A 15,177-nucleotide genomic window follows, 5' to 3' on the forward strand; every position below is an offset into this window, starting at 1 on the left:
AGGGATTGACAACCCCTTTATTGCGTTGGTTGCGATTTCTCATTTTGTTTGTGTAGGTGCATGGGACTTTTGAGGAGCCTCCTACTGGATTGATACCTTGGTTCTCAAAACTGAGGGAAATACTTACGCTACACTTTGCTGCATCACCCTCTCCTCTTCGAGGAAAACCAACGCAAGCTCAAGACGTAGCACCGGGTTCAAAGCTGACTTCACAATGTTTTTGATCGTAATAACTCTTTTGTCGGCTCTAGGCTGTCTTGAGTTGATCCCTGATTAGTCTAACTTTCTCCTCAGCTTCCTTGAGTATGTTGGGGCCGAAGATACGACTGTCTCCTGTTTCTGACCAATTCAATGGGGTACGGCATCTTCGCCCGTACAAGGCTTCAAAAGGTGCCATTTGTAGACTGGCTTGGTAATTGTTGTTGTATGCGAAGTCGGCATATGGCAAGCTTTCTTCCCAACTGGTTCCATAGGTGAGAACACAATGTCTCAGCATGTCCTCTAGAATTTGGTTCACACGTTCAGTTTGCCCTCCGGTCTAGGGGTGGTACGCTGTACTGAATACTAGTTGAGTTCCGATAGCTTGTTCTAAATGACCCCAAAATCTAGAGACGAATTGAGTGCCTCTGTTGGATATTATAGTCTTTGGAATTCCATGCAGACAAACTATACGGGAGAGATAAAGTTTGGCAAGCTTCTGAGTCGTGTGGTTGTCTTTACTCGGATGAAATGTGCCACCTTAGTTAATCTATCTGTGATGACCCATATGGCATCATTTCCATGTTGTGACCGAGGTAGTCCGACAATAAATTCCATTCCAATTCCTTCCCATTTCCATTCAAGTATATTGTTTGGCTGTAATAATCCTGCTGGTTTTTGGTGCTGGGCTTTAATGCGCTGACATGAATCACAACATGCAATGAATGTGGCTATATCCCTCTTCATACCATGCCACCAATTTTTTTCCTGAATGTCCTTGTACATTCAGGATCCTCCAGGGTGGATTGAATATGGAGCGGTGTGGCCTTCGGCTAGAATTTGCTATTTGAGGTCCTCTATATTTGGTACGCAAAGTCTGTCTCTGTACCATAATATTCCCTTATTGTCTATGACGAATTCCGAGGCCTTGCCCATACTCACTTTTCTTTTGATGCCTTCGATGCCGGGGTGTCCATGCTGAGCCTCCTTAATCTATTCCATTAGGGTGGGCTGTATTTCCAAATTTGACACGTTGCCTTAAGTGACCATCACCAAGTTGAGTTTGGCAAACTCCTGCTGAAATTCAGGTCTCAAGTTCTGTAGATTGTCGTTGCCCGAGCTGGGGTTTCGACTAAGAGCATCTGCCACTACATTCGCCTTTCCCGGATGGTAGTGAATGCCAACATCATAATCCTTCACTAATTCCAACCAGCGCCGTTGTCATAAATTGAGCTCTGGTTGTGTGAAAATATATTTGAAGCTTTTATGGTCCATATATATTTCACAACAATTTCCAAGCAAAAAGTTCCTCCACTCTTTGAGTGCATGAATGACTGCTGCCAACTCCAGGTCGTGAGTAGGATAATTTTCTTCATGTTCGCGTAGTTCCCTGGAAGCATATGCGACTACTTTGCCTTCTTACATTAGTACGCATCCGAGGCCCTTCCGGGATGCATCACAATATACTTCAAAACTTTTGTGTATGTCTGGTACAACCAATACCGGTGTTGTTGTTAATTTCCTTTTGAGTTCTTGGAAACTTTTCTCGCAAGCTTCTGTCCATACAAATTTCTTATCCTTCTTGAGTAATTGTGTCATTGGTTTTGCTATGGTGAAGAACCCTTCAATAAACCTTTGGTAATATCCTGCCATTCCCAGGAAACTTCGTACATCCGTTACGCTGGCTGGTGGTTTCCAGCCAAGTACGGCCTTGACTTTTTTTGGATCTACGGCAACACCTTCTTGGGTCAATACATGGCATAGGAAACCAACCTATCTTAACCAAAATTCACATTTGCTTAACTTTGCATATAATTGATGTTTTCTTAATTCTCCCAGTACAATCCTGAGATGTTCAGCATGCTCTTCTGGTGTCTTGGAGTATACCAGAATATCATCAATGAACACCACAACAAATTTGTCCATAAATTTCATAAACACTTTGTTCATGAGGTGGACAAAATATGCGGGGGCGTTTGTCAGTCCGAACGGCATTACTGTGAATTCATATAATCCATATCTAGAGGTGAATGCTGTCTTGGGGATGTCTTCTATCTGTACCTTTAATTGATGATACCCCAATCTTAAGTCAATTTTTGAGAAAACATTGGCTTGTGCGAGCTGGTCAAATAAATCATTTATCCGTGGCATCGAATATTTGTTTTTGACGGTGACCATGTTGAGTGCTCGATAGTCTATACATAATCTCAGTGTGCCATCCTTTTTCTTGGCAAATAATACTAGTGAACCCCAAGGTGAGGAGCTGGCCCGTATAAATCCTTTGTCCAGCAATTCTTTTATTTGCTTCTTTAATTCTACCAACTAGGAGGGTGCCATTCTATAGAGTTTCTTGTAAATGGGGGTGGTTCCAGGTGCTAGTTCAATGCTAAACTCTATTTCCCGGTCTGGTGGCATGCCTGGTAGTTCTTCGGGAAATACGTCGGGGAACTCACACACCACTGGAACTTTTCTTAACTCTGAAACGTCCACCTTGTTCAACCTTGGTTGCCGTGATATTGGTCTTTCTTGAGCTGCAATTTTTATCGTCTTCCCGTGATGATGGGTAAGAATTACAGTCCGATTGAAGCAGTCGATGAATCCCTTGTTGGTGGTTAACCAGTCCATTCCTAGGATAACATCCAGTCCCTTATTTTCCAATACAATGAGGTTTGCCTGAAACTTTAGTCTCTCAAACTCAATAACCACACCTTGGCAGTAACTCCGAGTGATTTTCTTAATCCCGGGGGACTTGATGATCATGGATTTTTCCAAGGGAAGCATCAAAAAATCATGTTGCAAAGCAAATTTCTTTGAAATGAACGAGTGAGAAGCTCCAGAATCAAACAAAACCGTGGCAGGTATTGTGTTGACAGGGAATGTATCGAGTATGATATCCGGGGCATTCTGTTCTTCCTCCTTGGTCACATGGTTCAAGTGACCCTTCTTGTGATTGTTAGTGGGATTGAAGTTTTTACGCATGGGTGTTGAATTATTTCCACTGTTATTCGGCTTGGGTGCCGAGTTTCTTGGTTTTGGGCACTGTTTGGCATAGTGTCCTTCTTCTCCACAAGCGTAGCAAGTAACACCTGGGCGATATGTAAAATCCTGGTCCCTTGCATGAAATTTTTGTTTGGGCGTGGAACATTGGTCGTGGATTTGTTTGCTCCATTCTTCTGAAAATCAGCCTTGTTCCGGTTGTTGCGAGCATGAGTAGTCTTGTCCCTTTTGCGCTTGCGAAAATCCTCCAAGCTCCAGCGCTCATTTTCCAATGTAATGGCTTTGTCCACAAGTGTTTTGAAATCCGGAAAGGTGTGTACGACCAGCTGGCATTTAAGTGCTGGTGCTAGACCGTCCAATTTTTTTCCATCTTTTTATTTTCAGTCATATGCTCTTGGTTGGCATAATGAGATAATTTAGTAAACTGGCTATTGTACTTAGTTACTGTCATGCTTCTCTGCTTGAGGTCATCAAACTCCCTTTTCTAGGTCTTCATAATGCTTCTGGGAATGTGCGCCCCACGAAAACCTTCTTTAAATTCTTCCCAGGTGATGTTATTTTCATTGGGGTGCATGTGTAGGAAATTCTCCCACCATGATGCAGCTGCTCTAGTGAGGTAGTGAGGTGGATAAAGTACCTTCTCACGGTCCAAACATTGTGCAATAATTAATTTCCTTTCAATGTCTCGAAGCCAATCATCGGCTTCAAGCGGTCTATCAGTGTGAGAGAACGTTGGGGGACGTGTATTTTGTAGTTTAGACAATTTGGAATGTTGCTGATATGTTTCACGGTGATTTCCCATATTGATAACATGGTTCATCATTTCTTGATGCTGCTGCTGGCTTTGCTAATAAAGGCGGCATAGTTGAGAAAATGCTGCTTCACTGCCTTGCTGACTTGACTGCCCCTGCGTGAAATTGTTACTTGTCTGGGTACCATAATTTTCTTCCTGCGGACTTGGCATGGAACGAGTCCAGGGACGAGGCATTTTCCACTCTGGGGTATTTTTGCAGAATTCATGAGAAAAACTGAGTGGCAAAAATAAATAATTTTTGCAAAGGTGGAAATTTAAGAACTCCAACATTTTTCAAGAAAATACTTGATTGCGCATGGAGAAGGACCGCTCAGTACATATCTTACACGCAAGCTGTAATTATACAATACATCACTCAAGATGTGCGTACACATTCCTGACATGTTATTTAGGCTAGTGCACTTCTCCGAGTTCCTACATGATGCGCACACAAACTACTTCTCACCAAACATATATACATATAAACATATCATACAAGCCGGTACATCGCACGACTGCTAGGCGCACTCAGTCGGAGATGGTAAGAACTTCCCTCGGCCTACCGAGGGTAAGACCTAGTGATGCTGGAGACTCAACCTCCTCCTCACTAATAGGCTCCAGGCGCAAGTACTGAGTTGAGGAGCTGGTGCGGGCGCAACAGGTGGTGCAGTACTGACTGGAGTGGGAGCAATGACTTGGTCAAACTCCTTAGTGGTAGGCAGGCGACGAGCGGTGGCGAAGATGGCAGGTGTATAGGATGCTGAGGACGAGACGTAAGTCAGTGGTGGTGCTGTATGGAGGAGCTCCCTCCTATTGGCGGAACAGCCCTAGACTAAGTCCATACGTGCAGCCACAAGGTCGTCCACGAGGTTATCAAAAGCTACCTCAAGAGCTTTGAGATACTCAACCAACATTTCAATAGCCTCATCTCTCTCCCCCCTAGGGCAAGCGAATGCATAGTGACATGTGTATGGCACGTGGCATGGAAGGTAGCGGTAGCGACGAGCTTTCATTAAAGGAAGAGCATCCCGGAGACGAGCTATCGCCTCACGGGCAGCCATCTGCATGGAATGCCTCTCCGTAGGCATGGCCCTTCCCACAAATCGGAAGCGGCATGACTCAGAACGTCCTCTCTTGAATTGCACCATCGCCTGGTGCATAGACACACTGTCGCTGATCTTGTGCTGGTAGAGTGTGAACTCCGGATGAGCCGATGGCCCGATCGCGACCTTGGTGATGGAGACGAGAAGCTTGATAAACCCCTCAGGCACATTGGCGAACACCTGTGACTCACAGTCGCTGCCAGCCATATACAAAGGTAGACAAAAATTCCGAGCAGTCAAATCATAAAAATTATGATGACTAACAAAAAATTGCTACATTTGCAAAATGTTAAAATAGCACTTATTATGCTAATAACCGATTAGCGATCGCACCTAGTGGCTTCCTATAGTTAGCCTGGCGCTGATACCAAGATTGTCAGGACCGGTTTACCAATAAAACATTTATTGAGAAATCATCCTTATACTAGACCAATATAGAAGAATCCTTCCTTACTGGTAGACAAATCCTTGATACAGAAATCCAGAAGTACTAAATATTATACAAGGTTGAGCTGAGGCTTCTCAACAATTTATTACAAGCATGCCAGCATTATACATAAAGGCAGATATGGCACAAGGGTATGGCAGCATAACTATTGACTCGAAATAAAAGTGGTGGTGGATATGTCACAGTGAAGTGGGTGACATGACTCCTAAATCTTACAGCTCATCAAACGCCGGAGTGAGGCTCGATGATTTTATTCGGGTAGCGGATGCGTATATGATACAAGTGACCAATTCTAGGATCGCACGAGACTGACTGGGACTCCTCTAGTCGTCGGACTCGCTATCGTACTCTTCATCCATAAGATCGCCTTCGTCAACATCTGGCCAAATCAACAAGCCAGGTGAGTACTTTGAATGTACTCGCAAGACAGTTTGGACATAAGATATAACAAATGCAAACATGATGCACCTGAGCATATTAGTAATGCACACTCAGAGAAATTTGCATGGCATGTTAAATAAAAAGGAAGTCAGGCGGTGGTCCTCCCGAAATCCCAAAAAATAACTGAAGACCGATCGGGTGTCTGCAGCGACGCCTCGAAAGGGTAAAAATAAGTTAACATGCCGCAGTCGAGCGTCAGGGCGACACCACATAAAGGGCTTATATTGAAATGTAACTGACAGTGTGTGCAACAGGCGGACGTCTAAGGGACATCTCGTAAAGGGCTTATAATGGAAGTAAATAACAGGGATGCCACAGTCGGATGTCTGAGCGACATCACATAAAGGGCTTATATCAATAGTAAATAACAAGAATGCCATGGCCGCCAGCCCACTGTTGACCACTGGGACCATCACCCACTCCACCACCACCGCCCAAATGAGGGAGGCGAAGGTGGAGGCCTGCACGTGCGGCAGCGACCTTGCGCGCTACATAGAGTTCCTACGGGAGGAGGAGGAGCGCCTCGTCGAGCATGCAAAGAGGGTTACGGCCGCCGTGGTCGTGGCACACGGCAACACAAAGGCGAGGAATCAGGAGATCTACGAGCCGTCTGGCCACTTCGAGAGGGGTCGTCTGGAGCGGCAGAAGGTGTTTGAGGTGAGCGTCGCTAAAGGTGCAGCGGCGGCAGGCACCATATTGCAGTTGTCCAACTCATCGGTAGGCTCCTCCCCCTATTCCTCTTACTGAGTACGCTTGGCAGAGGAGAGGCTGCCGGAAGTAGTACAAAGCCCCTCTGAGGTAGTAGTAGTATTTAGGGGCTGTTTTGTTCAATTCATCTTACTATAGATGTGGTGGAACTGTACAACATACTTAAAATTAGCTAGTATATATGGTTGAACTAGCTATTTCAGTACGTGGTTGGCAAAAATTGGGGAAAAGTTTGGTCGGTTCAGCTGTCGAGTTGAACAGTTTGTATAAATTAAACACCACTACTTAATCTATGAATGAAATCTATGCTTAATTATTGAATTTTAGTTGCAAAAATTAGATAATGCTCGTGATTTTTAGCTGCATATTTTGACAAATCACAGTGTTACAAGGATTGAGAAATGGCAATGTTACTAGATCAACAAATGTCAATCTTTCCAGTTTGACAAATGGCAATATACCCAATATGATAGATGCAAATCTTACCAAATTGTCTATACGTGGTTGGATACGGGTCATCCAAAAAAACCATCTGTGTTGAAGGGAGGTAGAAATTCTTCTTGCCAAATTTTTTCTTGGCTTAGCGCCCAAGTCTCGCTTTGCATGCCTTATTCAATCTGAACAGTTTGTGTTGAAGGGATGCGCAAATCCTGCGTAGTGAGTTTTCCATTGGCTTACTACGGAAGACCATAGCTTTCACTTTGGATACATGTGTTCTATCTAAAATGTTTGCGATGAAGAGCTGCACAAATCCTACTCGGCATATTTTCCATTGGCTTACTCGGAAGCTGTCAGTGTACTTACGGGTGTCCTATTTAAAACGTTTGTGATGTTAGAGTGGCATCTAGTTGTTTCAAAATGCCTTTGTTGACTGTTATTCTAGTGCGCCTTCTCTCGAAATGGACACGAAAATTACCATGGCATGTCGGGTGCCATTCCATTATAGCATGCCAAGTTTCATGAATTTCAGATGAATTTTGGATTTACTAGAATTTAAAAATAAAGTATCTCAACATTTTGCCCGCAATCAATAGTGCCCTGGTGTTTGAATTCATTCCCTTTTCTTGCATGGGACCTAAGCATGCACCCAAGGACATATATTTGATTTTTCAACAAATTTATATGCATTGGAGCATGTGCATGTAGTTCAAATTTGAATTATGCACATAAAATGCATAGGAAACCCTGTTAATGTATAAAAATGTCCAAACGAACCCCGAAAAATTCCAAAAACACAACACTCCTGTTGTTCTATGTTGACACTAGAAATTTTTTGAAAGCAATATCATGCAACGGGTATCGTTTCGTCCCCAAAGGTGGCACGTTCCCTACCAAAACCATCAGGCTGGATGTGAGAAGCTCTATTTTGTGAGAAGCTTATACCCAAACCTATCCCAAATGGGACAAAAATTTACCATGGCATTTTAGGTGCCATTCCATTATAGTATACCAGGTTCCATGAATTTCAGACGAGTTTTGGATTTACTAGAATTTTAAAAACCAGGTATCTCAATGTTTGTGGCCGAGCGACAGTGGCAGGGTGTTTGACATTCATTCCCATTTCTTGCATGGGACCTAAGCATGCAACCAAGGACACATATTTGAATTTTCGACCAATTTATATGCATTAGAGCATGTGCATGTAGTTCAAATTTGAATTATGCACATAAATGCATTGAAAACTCAATTAATGCATAAGAATGTCCTAACGAACCCAGAAAAATTCCAAAATTTAACACAACACTCATGTTGTTCTATGTTAACACTAGAGAAAAAGTTGAAATCGAGAAGAGGCAATGACTATCGTTTCGTCCAGAAAGGTGAAACGTTCCCTACCGAAACCACCAGGCTTGTTGTGAGAGGCTCCGGTTTGTGAGAACCTTATAGCCAAACCTGCCCCAAATGGGACAAAATTTTTATGACGGCATGTTAATGCTGCTCCATGATAGCAAGCCATGTTTCATGAATTTCAGACGAGTTTTGTATTTAGTTGAATTTAAAAACTAGGTATCTCAATGTTTGTGGACGAGTGACAATGGCAGGGTGTTTGACATTCGTTCCCATTTCTGGCATGGGACCTAAGCATGCAACCAAGGACATATATTTGAATTTTCAACCAATTTATATGCATTAGAGCATGTGCATGTAGTTCTACTTTGAATTATGCACATAAATGCATTGAAAACTCAATTAATGCATAAGAATGTTGTAAAGAACCCCGAAAAATTCCAAAAATTAATACAACACTCATGTTGTTCTATGTGGACACTAGAGGAAAATCTAAAATCAAGAAGAAGGCAACGACTATCGTTTCGTCCAGAAAGGTGAAAGGTTCCCTACCGAAACCACGAGGCTTGTTGTGAGAAGCTCTGGCTTGTGAGAAGCTTATACCCAAACCTGTCCCAAATGGGACAAAAATTTACCACGGCATTTCAGGTGCCATTCCATGATAGCATACCAGGTTCCATGAATTTCAGACGAGTTTTGGATTTACTAGCATTTTAAAAACCAGGTATCTCAATGTTTGTGGCCGAGCGACGGTGGCAGGGTGTTTGACATTCATTCCCATTTCTTCCATGAGACAGATTTGAATTTTCAACCAATTTATACACATTATAGCATGTGCATGTAGTTCAAATTTTAATTATGCACATAAATGCATTGAAAACTCCATTAATGCATAAAAATGTCCAAAGGAACCCCGAAAAATTCCAAAATTTAACAAAACACTCCTATTATTCTATGTTGGCACTAGAGCAAAAATTTAAATCAAGAAGAAGCAATGGATATCGTTTCATCCAGAAAGGTGAAACGTTCCCTCCCGTAACCATGAGGCTTGTTGCGAGAAGCTCTGTTTTGTGAGAAGCTTATACCCCAACCTGCCCCAAATGGGAAATTATTTTTACCACTTCATGTTGCTGCCATTCCATGATAGCATGTCAAGTTTCATGAATTTCAGACGAGTTTTTGATTTACTAGAATTTTAAACCGTGTATCTCAATGTTAGCGGCCGAGCGACGGTGGCAAAGGTATTTGACATTCATTCCCATTTCTTGCATGGGACCTAAGGTTGCAACCAAGGACACACATCTAATTTTTTGACCCGTTTATATGCACTGGAGCATGTGCATGTAGTTCAAATTTGAATTATGCACATGAACACATAGAACACATAGTTACTGTATAAAAATGTCCATGCGAAACCCGAAAAATCCCAAAAAATTGCACAACACTCCAATTGTTCTATGTTGACACACGAACCCCGAAAGAGGCAATAGATATCGTTTCAACCCCAAGCTGGCACATTCCCTACCGAAACCATCATGCTAGTTGTGAGAGAAGCTCTGTTTTGCGAGACGCTTATAACATAACCTGCCCCAAATGGGACAATATTTTTATACCCCAGCATCTTGATGCTGTTCCGTGATAGCATGGCAAGGTTCATGAATTTCAGAAAATTTTGTACTTACTAGAATTACAAATGCAAGCACCCCCAACATTTGCCGGAGAGTCACGGTGCTGTGGTGTTTGAAATTCATCCCCATTTCTTGAATGGTACGTAAGCATCAACCCATGGACACATATATCATTGTACAACCCATTTTGGTGCACCGGAGCATGTGCATGTGCTTTAATTTTGAATTGTGCACCTGACATGCCTAGAAAACCAAGTTACTGTATAAAAATGTCCAAACGAACCCTAAATAATTCCAATTTTTTTGACCACATACCTATAGTTGCATGTTCACTTCAGATAGAAGTTCTAGCAATTCAAACACCATCCTTTTCAGCTGTGACCCCATTATATAATTCAAATCAACACGAAAAATCAAGTAGATCGCACACAGTATATTATCACCGACCGTGTGAGATGCAGTACAAAATATCCTGAAGCACCGTCGGTGCATAGTATGCATATGGCTTACGCGAGAAGGTGCATCGGCTATAGTCCACAGCCGGTGTGTCAAGCACACTAGCTTGTCCCCAAATATCATTTCATTGTTCAATCATCATTGGTGAAAGATGGGGACATGGACCCGCGTCCCGAGGGAAACTTTGATGGCCCACTCCAGCGAGAGCGCTGCCGCAGCCACCAGGCGCGTGCTAACAAGCTTCGTGAGGGAGACCGCAATCTGCGACCGGGTAACCCTCACCAGTTGCTATCCATCAGGGCCAAGGCTGCCGCTACGCAACGGATAGCTGATGTGCTGCTCTCGCTAGTTGCTATCCCCGAGGAAGATCTTGATGCCGCCACGTGAGTAGCAACCCCCCTCACCGGCAAACCTCCTTCACGTTGCTCGGCCTCGTCTATCCAGGCAGGTAATCCACACCAGACCCCCATCCTCCTCCTCCTTCCACATCCCACATGCCCCGACCGTTAGCGCGACACTTTCCACCCAAATCACCGATCCCTCCACCAAATAAGTGCCTCCCTAATCCATGGTGCATGTAGTATAGCCAGGATCGCAAGGAGCATTTGGAAACGGAGAAGCAAATCACAGCCGCACGCGCAGATGAGGTCGCGATGGCTGCCATTCATCCCAACCCCCAGATCTTGGAGGAGCACCTCACCGTCGAGGCCACCGTCGATGCCTCATGTGCCAATGCCGCGACGCGGTTGGCTACTTTAAACGACAGTTCATGGCATTTTCTTGAGGCTACCTTCGGTGCCTTCGACGAAGACTACGAGGTGTTTTCTCAGTGTGCACGTGTGACGGTGTCCTGGACTAGGGGGTACTCACCACGTCATCTCCCGATCTCTTGGATTGGGTCGACGACCCCCAGGGTCGTTTACTCATGGGCCAGTTCGGACAACTCTTGCCGCATACAAGGAAGACTCCAAAAGACTTGGCACCCAAGACAAGGACTCTCCTAAACGCTAGGCCTCCGGTGTCTTATATAAACCGAGGCCAGGCTAGTCAATAGAAATCTCATATTCATTACTACAATCTCGTGGTAAATACATGTACTCTATACTACACCCATATGAAAACAATCAAAAGCAGCATGTAGGGTATTATCTCATCAAGAGAGCCCGAAGCTGGGTAAAACCCCGTGTCCATGTTACCATCCCTCCAAGACGCCTAGCTTAGGACCCCTACTACGAGATACCACGGATATTGAACCGACATTGGCGAACCGATATGGGTAGCATTCGCACGACGTTCAAGGCGCTCTCTACCTTGAACTTTTTGTACGAGCATATTTGTCTCTTGAAAAAGATGCTCTCTGCTGGCTTGTTTTGCTTTGTTTTCGCAGAAACTTTTCAGGGGTGGCGCTTCATATGGAGTTCTTCGTCCAATTATTTTGAGGTGACCCGACGTGCCACCGTCGCATCAACATTGTCATCGCGTCACTCAACCGAGCCGATGTCAACAACACCCATCGAGGCCGAAGATAGTCCGACTTAGGCAGCCACAGGGAGATTTGACCTTTTTTCCTTTCTCTCTCTTATCTTACTTAATTAAGCCTGGAGGTCCACCATACTTTTTGCTAACGGTTTGTCTTTCATGCATTTCCCGTGATGCAATGAGTACTACTATAGATGTGGCACATTCACCGAGACTTGATTGATGCCACGAGCTAGTCCACCAAGTGACTCCCGTGTGAAGCGATATAATCACTTTGGGGTAGTTCTTTCACTACTATGGCTATATCCGAATCAGGTGCTATTCTTCCTTATATACTGTATATTATATTTTCCGTCGGTCTGCACTCTTGTGCGTATACACACAACTGTTTGGCCTATGCGACGCTGCATTTGGAGCTCGGACCACCCTGCTAGTTCGGACTTTGTCACCTCATCGCGCCGACGCCCTGTGTCATCATCGGCCTTGCGCCAGGCCAAATCTCCTTTAATAATTCACTTTACATAAGTAATTTTGTGAAGAAATTTCCTTTTTTGATTTTGTTATTATTATCTGTTGCGTGCTACTTCATGCATGTAGATGGTGTCATGGCGGGCTGATGTCATCATCCCGCCTGCGTCGACCAAGTTTTGGGGTCACCTCGGCGCGCGTCCCTCTGCCGACATCTCCGTGCGGCCACTCCGCCGTGCCGACCTCGGTGCTCAGGCCATGTTTATTTAATTATTTAGTTTTCTTGAGTTAATTAAGAAGAAGAAACTTTTTCTTTAAAAAAAGGGGTATATTATTACTATCGTTACTTGTTAGTACCTTGTCTTGCACTATTTTTATGTGCACAGGTAATCAACTTCTATTGTGTCACGCGGTCAACTCTATGGGCTGATGTCGTCGTCCTGCCTGCACCGATCAAATTGTGGTGTCGCTTCAATGCGCGTCCCTGTGTGAACCTACTTCAACCGTGCTATGTCGCCACTTCGTCAAGCCGAGCTCTTTTCTCGGACACTTCGGAACCGGCTTCAGGGCTGGAACCTCGGCCAGGCTGAGGACTATGTCTTCGTCCCGCCATAAGTCCAGACCTCATAATAAACACCGAGCACACGAACCAGCTAAGACGCTTTCATGCTCAAAAACTTTCAGTTTTAAATTTTGTCCGGTTCGACCAAGCATTATGCTGTTTTGGGAAAAAGTTGTTTGCGAAAAATTTCCTTGTCATAACTTTGTTTGTGACACACAAATTCAAATACCCCGTTTATTTGGGGGCTTCCTTTATGAATCTTTTCCTCTTGCATATGATTATACTTGTACGGCTTCGTTCCTTGTTCGTGTATTACGCCACAATATGCACCATATTGACTTAAGTGTTCAACAAGCTGGGTTGCCTGGCTCTTGTGTTTACCCCTACGTTCCCGATTGTTCGGCTAGGGAGTAAAGGGAGCACCTCTACGATTGTCACGATCGGGTCATCCGAGCTCAGACCTCAGACTGGGTGTAACCGAAAGCTAGCGCTCTTATTGTTTTCAATCACGGTCGGCACACAACGGAACTCATGTGTACAAAAAATCTATTGCACAAGTCTCATAGTGACAATGAGCAACCGAAGAAAGGTATCGGTGGAGGTACTATTTTCTTCGAAGATGCTTCTTACACTTCATTAGTAATATAGCATAAGTTCCCTGAGCGCGCTTTGTCTGTTACAGCCTTATGGCCTGATTGCCTGGTTATCGGTAACACCGTTGATATTCTCGACATGTGGAATACATAAAACTTTTCGGTCCTTTCCTGAAGAGGGAGAAGCTGACCGTCGGTTAAGACGCGTTTAAAGTTTGGGTGAATATAGATATGATAGAAGTACTCCAGTACATACAATCATTATACATAAAGTTCTTCTACCCAAGTCACTTGGGGGATCTTAAATTTACACGAGCCTTTTTCTATCACTCCCTTCTTCGACGCGAGTGTGTAGTTAATAGCTAAAGAGCTTAATTTCTCTCTCAAAGCCGCTAGAGTTTAGTTTGACAAACTGGCCTAATGAGAAGTACCCTGCCTTCGGGATAGGAGGTTCAAGCCATAGGCTGACCCACTTGAAGTCTTGAGATAGGATGTGTCATGTTATAACACGACAGAAGCACAATTTTTTTTCTATTTAAAGCCCAATTTTTGGATTGGCACTGAACACTTGATCTTGTTCGGATGTCAAGCTTTTACTGACATTTTTTGGTTTTCCAAGATTATGGCACTTTTAAACTATTTGTGTGTTTTCAACATAAGTCTTGCAATGCAACGCCAGACACCTTTAGAGATTCGACAAAAACATTCTCGGATATTGCTATATATGCATTGGTTTGAAATTGTGTCTTCGGTCAATAGTTGGGTTGCCTGGCCCCTGTGCTTGCCTCCTACATTCCGCTTTGTTCGGCTAGGTGTGCAAAGGGAGAACCACTGCGATTGTGCTTCTAGCTCGCATTGTTAAGAACCTCAGTGGATAAAGCCAAAAACTGACTGTCACAATAAGCATAAACTGGTCAGCGATCCGATGACTATGTTAAACTATAACATCAATGGAGGTCACCCCACGTTAAACGATGGGCCGTTCTTAACATTGGCCGAAGTGTTAATGGCTTGACCTTGGTTGTCGCTGAACACTAACCAAGGACTAGTAGCTGGCCTCCCAACTTTAAGCTCCTAGGACTAAGTGAAAGTTATAAAGCCCGCATATCTGATTGCCTCATTTCCGCTAACTAAGGATGGCAATTTTATCCATGAACATGGATACCCATGGATATCCGACCCAAATGGATAGGGTTTGGATATGCTTTTGTGTCCATGGGCGGTGCCGAAACCCGATATTATGAATTATTAGGAAAAAATCTGCTATCCCTACCCCACAGTCACATGTCCCATTGCAATTTTACACTTTGTTATAAAAACATGCAAAAGAAATTGCACAATCCCCATCATAACTGTTAATAGTTGACATTCAATCCCATCCATAACGTACTCCAACAACCCTTCTCTTATTTTTATCTCCTTATTAAATGACTCATCATTCTCATCTATTAGAAAAAAATCCTAAATGATATTTGGTTGTTAGTGAGCGTTGATTTACCATAAGTTGATGTTTAC

Source organism: Triticum dicoccoides, chromosome 2B, assembly GCF_002162155.2.
Source record: "Triticum dicoccoides isolate Atlit2015 ecotype Zavitan chromosome 2B, WEW_v2.0, whole genome shotgun sequence".
Classification (NCBI taxonomy): domain Eukaryota; kingdom Viridiplantae; phylum Streptophyta; class Magnoliopsida; order Poales; family Poaceae; genus Triticum; species Triticum dicoccoides.